Genomic DNA, 9,557 nt, shown 5'->3' with positions numbered 1-9,557 from the left:
TCATTATCTTTCCATATAAATCATCTTCGGTGGCATATCATTTAATTAGTTTTGTTATGCAGGTACTGATGGTTAAACTTGCGTATTCATCACATGCAGTTTCAGTTGACTAATGTAATAAATCTTATTCACACCATTGTCACCATCTATTACAAAAATTAATATGGCATTCTTCCATTAAGCACAACTTGCTGAATATTATCAGGGAATTTCTATCACAGTTTGAGAATATCATTTATTGGCAAACTTTTTGGTTCTTCTATCATCCGGGTCATAGACAAATATTTACTTGTCAAGCATATACCATAAAGGCTACCTGTCAGAAATGTATACTGCCTTTTACTTGATCATAAATCCATTATGGCTTTGATATCATCTTTGTTGATGCTGCACATTTTTCTTTCCTTTTTGACATTAGAACTCAGTGCAAGGAACAAAAATACCCACTTGTTTAGTAACTAATATTATACTTGTGGACCTAAATCCATCATTAGAGAAGAAAAATAGCTTGCCAGCAGACTTTGATTCGGTTCTCCAGTTTCTAAAAAGTAGCATGTGTATGTGTCATAAGACCACATTGGGCTATTGGACCAAACATACCCTTTGTGTTATTTTCATTATCCCTACCAGCAAGAGAACTCCAATAAATGTTTATGAGTGCACATATTTATATGCATACGTATTATAGATATTTATACATTATACTGAAAGGCACAGTTTAATAATAATAATAATAATAGGATTTATTTATATGCCACCCAATCACTGAGAATCCAGATGGCTTACAACAGAGGGGATAATAAACAGAGTAATCAAGCATTATATTTAGCTGCCAGTATGAGTCACCACTTTCTTCTTTACCTGTTGCAGCAAAATGCCTTGGGCCAGCCTTGGAGGTCGGATATGTAGGAAATTCTCTCTCTCTCTCTCTCTCTCTCTCTCTCTCTCTCTCTCTCTCACACACACACACACACACAAAAGCTTGGATATGAAAAGAGAAACAGGATAAAAACTAGGGCCCGTTACAGACGGGCACCCTAGGATGGACTCCGTCCATGCTAGGGTTAGAAAGGGGCATCTCTTCCAGACGCCCCTAACCCTAGCACGGACTGAGTCTGTACAAAATGGTGGCAGCCGTTCCACATCGCCACCGCCATTACGACATCGCGACCGTGCCGCCTCCAAATGAGGCAGCGCGGACATGACGTCTTTGCGCCACGTGAGGGTGCCTAGAGCGCCCTTTCCACGGCGTAAGAAGGAGCTCCGAAACAGAGCTCCTTCTGGGGTTTGCGTCGTTGGGTGCAGCCTTTACATGGCTGCACCCAGTGACGCAGGGGAGAAAGGGGTCAAGCCAAGGACACCCCTTTCCAGGCCGCGGGGAAAGGGGCGGGTGCAGGCCGCCCCAAATGGGCAGTCTGTAACCTGCCTAACTTCCCAGATAAATGTCTGACAGAAATTTTAAAAATGAGAGTGAATCTTTTCTTGCTCCTTTCAGATATTTCCCATGAGTTTTGTAGTCAGTTGACTATTATCAGTCACCTGTATATGCAACACTAGAAATGAGAAGGCTAGCTTTGGTCCCCTTCCTTGAACTAGATGATATAGCACCTCCACCATGTTTCCATTTCAGAAGTTGACTTTCATGTATAGATTGGACACATGCATGCATTGCCATCATACATGCTCTGCAGTCTTTCATTAGATATACCTCTGCTTACCAAGAGCTGTTTTCCTCTAGTTGTCTCACAAATTTCTCAATTATATATTGTAGGGATTATCATCTATGGGTTTGTCTGCATGGGCCAAAAGGCTCAGATTCTCCCTGGCCTCACGTAGTGTTTCCTAGAATCTCCCACCAAACTCTGGCTGTTTGCATGGCTTCCTGTGCTCCTTTCAGATACTTCCCATGAATGTCATGCTATCACTCTTAATCAGAAGCTCTCTGTCACCATATCTTGTGTGGAAACAGGGAGCCTGGCCACATGGGTGCAACCAGATGCCCTGTCCCCAGGCAACAGGGGCTTCTGAGTAAGAACAATGGCATGGCAAACTAAGGAGCATGTGCTGGTAGTGGGTCCCAGGTCAGTGCGGGGATGGGTGTGTAAACACCTGCCCATCCTCATGCCAACCCAGGGATTGACCTACGTGAGCATCGGGGCCTGTGCTATCCTGGCCTGTCTGTTCAGTACCAACAATTTTTTTATTCCTTACCTGATATTATTATTTTGTTATATGTGTTTTTATCTTTGTTTCACTATTTAAACTTAATTTTAACTTTTTAAATATAATATAAAATAAAACTCTATGATAGATAGCCATTGTTCTTCCAGAGTCTGTTTCACTGTACTCAGAATAATAGTCTGAGTGGTCCAATTAGATTATTATCACCTCAATACATTTTTTTAAAATGGATTCTTGTTTCCCATTGATACTTTTTCAAAATGTCTGATTGCTTGTTTTGTACTTTATCCCAACAGGACAACAATAATAAAGATAATAATTGACACATTTCATAATTGATATGCCAGGACATGGGTAGTGTCCAAGCAGTGGCTTCTTTGTTGTTTGTTTCTTTTTTCCCCTGACATTTTTGAAAAAGCAAGATGTCAAGCACTAGAAGCAGACAACCTATATAATACTCACTCATGGCTAACAAGTGCCTGTTGTCTGTATCCTTCTATAGGAATCAAGGGCAAAGGCATTGTGTTCTTAGGCATGTATTTTCACCCGTATGTTTCTATATTTATTATTAGTTGAGGGAAAATAAAAAAAAAAGTTATGTCTCTATAAAATGTTTGTGTGTGGGGGGGGGGGGAGAGAAACAAAATGACTAATCTCAATGTCCTTGTGGATCTGTTCTTTATCTAGCTTTTAATCTACTATTTTCCATCCCTTGAGGGACATCTCTTTTTCCTTGCTGCCCAAGTAACAATTTTATGCTGGCAATTTTGTCTCCCTGAACACAAACAGTTGTACTAGCTGAACTTCAAAGAGGAGCTACTTTCTCCTCTTTTTCTTTATGTGCACACAAACACACACACACACACACACACACACACACACACACTTTTCCTTGTAAAGTCCAGCATTCTACAGTTATCAGTTTTCGTGTTGAAGTATACAATGAGAAGCTATATTTTTATAGCATGACTTTTATAACAGCCTTTACTTACAGGTACCTGTTGGTGGAATCAGACCCAATTCCAATTGACAATATATCAAATTGCTGCTGGCACATAAGCTATCAGTTGTTGGTCCCTGGTGAGTTTCCAGGAACAAAATCAGCAAATCTAATCAATGGGTACAAATACAATCCTGGGAAAATTTGCTGGTCCCCTACATCAGATAGCGGAATAATCACTGATATGTTGAAAGCTGTGCTTGAAATGCATTCAGAAGCTTCAGCTGGTACAAAATTCTGTGGCCAGAATGTTGTTGGAAGTATACTTTAGAGATCATATGTCATCTGACAACTGCAAAGGTTGTTGTACATTGGCCATATAATGAGAAGGAAGAATTGGCTAGGAAAGACAATTGCCTCAGATGCTGCTGCCGAATAACCACAGGAGACCGTGCTGGAGGAAAGGCCACAACTTTATTAAGCAAACCATTGGTAGGGTTGGCACAAAGCATGAGGTCAGGATCTGCGAAATCAAACAACCCCACGTTTGTCTGATTAACCACAACCTGGCAACCACCAGGCATTGGGATGACCTAGGGGCTAAGGACCACCGTATGACCGCATCTCTGCCATGCGTTCACATATTCGCTAAGCCCCTAGTCACCGGGAGGCGCTCTCGCGTTATGGCCCCCGCAATGGCCATACGCCTGCCCTATTTGCCCCCGGGTCCCGACTGACACCCAAACCAGAGCTCCGTAGCCCTGGTACCACACCGTGCAGATCCTGGCCTATGCTGCCGCCCCAAAGTTGTGACAAAAAACCCAAACCCAAGCGGTGGGTGGGTGGGAGAAGGCTCAGCTCCTCCTCCCTTCCTGCTTGGCTCCTAACCATCCGGAGCCAAGCACCGACTGAGGGCTGGGACTGGCAGCACGGCCTATATAGGCCTAAGCCCCGCCCTCAGTACCACCTGACCAGGAGATTCCTCCTCCAGGGCAGATGAACCAATCATCTGCCCTGGAGGACCGGAACTCCCGGTCACCGAGCCCAGCTCCCAGAGCGTCGCGGGGCGGAAGGGCCTCCCTTTTGCCCCGCGCACCAATAGGGAGCTGGGGCAAGCCCCAGAGCACTCTGGGGCTTGTAGTCGTTCGCTGCGTCTAGCGGCAAAGCGGTCAGCCCGCCGAGTCGGGCAACCGCTTTTAGTGCTTGGTAAATTTGAGAGCAATAGGAAAAGAGTAAGACCATATAGCAGATACTTAGATTTAATCAGAGAAGCCCAGTCATGAATTTAAAAGCTAAGGAGGGCACTTGTGGACAGAGTGACTTGGAGATCTCTCATTCACTGAGTCACCGCGGATCAAAGTCTACTTGAAGGCAGTTAACAATAAAAACAAAATAATAATAATAATAATAATAATAATAATAATAATGTATTTATTTATTTATTTATTTATGGTATTTATACCCTGCCCTTCAGTCCTAAAGCCTATCAGAGTGGTTCTCATCATCATCTAATTCATCCAATAACAATGGGAGTTAACAGGGGATTTTTATCATTCTTGGAAGAAAATATATGCAATAGCAGGATAGGAAGCTTGCCCAGCAACAGGAGTTCAAATTGAAACATATGAGTGCTAGGTAATTTGCCTGTTTAATTACGTGAAATTAACACAATTTATTTGCATGAGTTAAGTGCCAAAGTACACGTTTTCTTCCAGTTATTCCTGGACATCATTATTCTAAATGTGTTAACTTGTGAAATCTTGAGGCAATGTATTAAAAATGGTGCTGTTTGGAAGAAAAGCAGCAGCCACAACACACTTTCTTAAATGCCTTTCTGTCTGTTTTTTGACTAGCAGGAGCTAAATTTGGGTCACAACTATTTTTTTTTTTTTTTTTTTTTTTTTTTTTTTTTTTGGTGCTTGTATATATGGACCCCAAAAGAATATCTGCTTGCTCTGTTTTGTGTGTGCAGCATTCCATGCTCTGTTTTGCATCTGCAGCATTCACATTAATCCCTTTCACCCACATACTTCATAGTTTTATCCATCAAAGGCTGATGTGGCTGACCATCTACCAAGACCCAAAGCTTCCAGACCTCCCCTTTGGGGCATTCTGTACCACACCAGTGTAACCTCTCTGGGAAGTGATTTCTAGAGCCTGGGGACAGCCACTGAGAAGGCTGTCTCTAGTGATTGGAGAAACCCATGTTTTTCTCCTCGGTCAGTGAGACCTTGAGGAGAATTTTTTGAAAAAATATTCTTTCCACAAATGCCCCTTTCAAAAGGTGATTTCTTCTCTCCCCTTCAGCAGCCAGCGAAATATTTTTCACAGATTTCTCTGAATGACAATAAAAGACAAGGCGAATAATTACGCTAATTACTTTGCATTTCAAACTCAATTACCATCTCAAAAGGAAGTTTGGCAGAGGTTTAAAGCACATTTCTATGCTGAAAAACCCCTGAAGGCATACACACAAAAGGGAAAAGCGCAGTCTCAACAAATAAACTGTGATTGAAGCCCCAACAAGAAATGGTAGAGTTGAGGGGACCATCAAGGACCATCCAGTCCAACCCCCTTCTGCTATGAAGTAATACATAGGAATACATGGCATACTAGAGGACATGTATTATTATTATTATTATTATTATTATTATTATTATTATCATCATTATTATTAACCTTTATTTATAAAGCACTGCAAATTTACACAGTGCAGTACATACAATCTTTTTAATCGGACGGTTCCCTGCCCTCAGGCTTACAATCTAACAAGACACAACACAAAAGGAGAAGGGAGTAGTGGTGAGGAAGGGACCTCTCTAGTAGCATGTCCTAGAGGACATGTAGTCTGACCCCTGTTCAACATCAGGATGGCACTGGAAGATGGGACAAACCAAGGGTTTCCTTGGCATAAAGAGGAGTTTTGCCATGGGATGCCCCTCAAGCTGAGACAGTGTTGACCCACCAGGTACGTAGCCAGGATTTTGGGAAGGGGGGGTCAAGACTAAGTGCCACCATTTTGAGAGGCTAAGAGCCCCCCCCCCAAGACACAAAAAGAGGGTCGAGCGTTTACCCTCAACACCTCGATGGCACCACTTTAACTTCCATTATGGCTTCGTGCTATGGAATCTTGGGATCTGTAGTTTTGAGGACCTGTTGAGTCATCTGTCAGGTGCCACAACAAACTACAAATCCCAGCATTTCACAACATGGAGCCAAGGGCAGTTAAAGTGGCCAAACTGGATTATTTTTTCAGTGCAGATGCAAACTGAGTCCTTCCTCTGAAGGTGTTTAGATCAGATAAATTCAGCTCAATAAAGCAAAGTGCACCTGCACGAGCAACGAGCAGCAGCCACTCTGTTCATGCTCAGAGACACTCTGCTGATGCTTTGAGACACTGTATTCCAACTTCTGAGCTGAGCTAAGAACCCAGGCTGCATCAACACAACATTTCATTCCCACTTCCAAGAGGGATTTTTAATTTTAAGACACACACACACACACACTTTTTAATTCCAAGACTTATCTATCTATCTACCATAATTTTTAATTCCGAGCCATTATACGTTCCTTTCTTTTTATAATAAACAAACCCCTTTAAGAGAATCCTATTTTGGGAGAAAGGCAGGGTATAAAATCAATCAATAAAAATTATAGTGCAATAGTCCATCGGTGCATGGCTTGCATTATAAGACTTTATACCTTTATACATTTAAAAACAATTAAAATCACAGTAGGCTCAGAGTGCTATAGAATCATGGAATCATAGAGTTGGAAGAGACCCCAAGGGCCATCCAGTCCAACCCCATTCTGCCATGCAGGAACTCTCAGTCAAAGCATCCTCAACAAATTATGTAATGGAGGTGTCCATCTACATTGTAGAAAGATATACTATAGATTAATGCTATGGAAAATCACCACCTTGAGTCCGTATATTGGGAGAAAGGCGGGATATAAGAAAATAACAACAACAACAACAACAACATCTGGGTATTGTAGTATTGTGAGACATTTAGCCTTCTTTGTCAGAGAGCTCTGGTGGCACAACATACTACAAATCCCAGGATTTTCCATAGCTTTAAAGTATTGTTGAACTGGATTACTTCTGCAATGTGCAGCCTTATTAGACTGCAGTTCCCAGCAGTCTGTGGTGCTGCTGGATGATGGGGCCTGCAGTCTAGCAAGCATTGCCTGGAGCAGGGCCATAGGACTCCACAGACCCAATTCATCATCTTAGATTGATTCCATATATTAATTAATCATAAAATCATAGAGTCAGAAGAGACCCCAAGAAGGGCCATCCGGTCCAACCCCATTCTGCCGTGCAGGAACTTTCCATCAAAGCACCCCCATTGACATGCCATTCTTACTCATTGATCGAGAAGTGCTCAGAAATTTCTTCTCTCTAAAATGTTATCGAAATTGTCGAATTAGGCATATTTCTCCTAATTTTGGAATTTTGGAGAATATTCTTTACATCCCTAGCTGTCTCCTATTTTCCCACCCCATGTACCTGTAAGTGCAGTGGGACAGAGAAAAGGGCTTCCCGCTACAGATCTCAAAATGTGGCAGATTCATCAGAGAGAAGACATATGAGGCTTTATAGATTAAGCCAGTTTATGTACTTTCAGCAATTATAGTGATGAATTTTCTTGTGCTTTCATTGTTTTGAAAATCAGTTTTTGGTTTAGCTTTCAGTTTCACTTCCCTTTGAAAGTGCTGTTTCTTTTAAAAAAACTTCTGTTGCTCTTGTTGTAAACTTCCTCAAAATATTTTATAGAAAATTAGGATCAAAATTATCTGAATAAAGAAATAAAGAATAAAGAAATAGTGAAGAAAGAAAAACTTCCATATGTGGCTGTAATTTTTACAGTTCTGCATGCATACAGAATACAATCACCTCCCATTAGATGAAATAAAGTACAGTCTTCTCCAGCATGGCACCACCCAGCTGTTTTGCATAAGTATGGGTGTTATATTTGGAGATCCTTGTAACAGAAGTTTAACACATCTGGACAGTATAACATCAAGGAAATCTGAAGTACAGAATGGCAGTGATAGGAAGGAAGCAAGTCTTAAATCTTCAGAGCTCAGGAAGTACTTGCAGCTATACATATGTTGTCATTGTGTGATTTCATGTTATTTCCTGGTTATGACAGTCCTAAGGCAAACCTATCAAAGGGTTTTCTTGGCAAGATTTGTTCGGGGGGGGGGGGGGCGGTTGCAGTTGCCTTCTTCTGAGACTGAGAGAGTGTGACTTGCCCAAGGTCACCCAGTGGGTTTCCATTGCTGAGTCTGGATTTATTTGAACCCTGGATTCAAGGGCTGTAGTCTAATGCTCAAACTACTGTACCACACAGGCTCAAGAAAAATATCATTGGGAAAACAACTTTATGTTATCCTTTTCCGAAAATATGTACAACTATTCTTACAATAAAGCTTTTTGTTTACAATGGATTTGTCAATCTTTATGTGTTTGTTTTGATTCTCCAAGCTATTTCCATAGAGCAAACTGGATCATTGCTCCCCACACACAGCTCTCCAGCTGAAAATATAATGTTAGATACCCTGAGGTTAAACCTCCTTTGACTGAAGTTGGTGAGAAAAATGTCAGTCTTCTCAGTGAAAACCTACAGGCTACATGTTAATTAATTCTTCAACACACAATGCCAAACCCTGTGGGAAGATAATTAAAAACTACTTTCACTTATGAGAAAAAACATAGCTCTGGAACTTCAAACTGCAGACATAGGATAGAATGCCCAGAACAGTCACTTGGGTGTGCTGTGTTCCAAAGTTGATGCACAATTTGTATTGATTAGAGAACAGTTTATACAGGAGTTGTTCTTAGTAAGTGCAGTACTAATGCTAATTTAAAAGTAATCATAATAAATTGGTATATATTTTAGTGCATTTTCTCAAATCAATTACTGACAACATCATAATCACCTTGAACATCTATGGTTTTATTATTGTGGGTAGAACCTCCACTGACGCAGATTCTTGTGTTGATGCTTTCTGTGGTCAGTTCATCACCTGAGGCCTTTTCACTACACATTTATAGCAGTATGATTTTACTTGAAAATTCCATGATTCCATCTTACAAAATCATATGATTTGCAATTCAAGGAGTGTTACTAAGAATTTTCATCCCATGAATACTAGTGCCTTTCCAAACTATAGACCTCAAGATTCGATGGGAAGTTGCCATGGCAGTTAAAGTGGAATGATAGCACTTAATTATGCAATGTGACACGGCCTCTGGTGATGAGCCTTTCTATATTTACATAAATTGATTCTTGGTTGACAGGTATACTTTCCATATGTTCAAAGCCTTGCCAGGTAGATAGAACGTAACCAAGATAATGAGTTAATGGAGTCCAACATGTCTGGACAGTTTAACACTGAGGATGTCTGAAGTACTGATTGGTTTGCC

Source organism: Sceloporus occidentalis, unplaced genomic scaffold (assembly GCF_023333645.1).
Source record: "Sceloporus occidentalis isolate IW3139 unplaced genomic scaffold, rSceOcc1.0.p SCAF_5, whole genome shotgun sequence".
Lineage (NCBI taxonomy): Eukaryota > Metazoa > Chordata > Lepidosauria > Squamata > Phrynosomatidae > Sceloporus > Sceloporus occidentalis.
The sequence above is the reverse complement of the archived record's forward strand: the minus strand, read 5'-3'. Positions refer to the sequence as shown.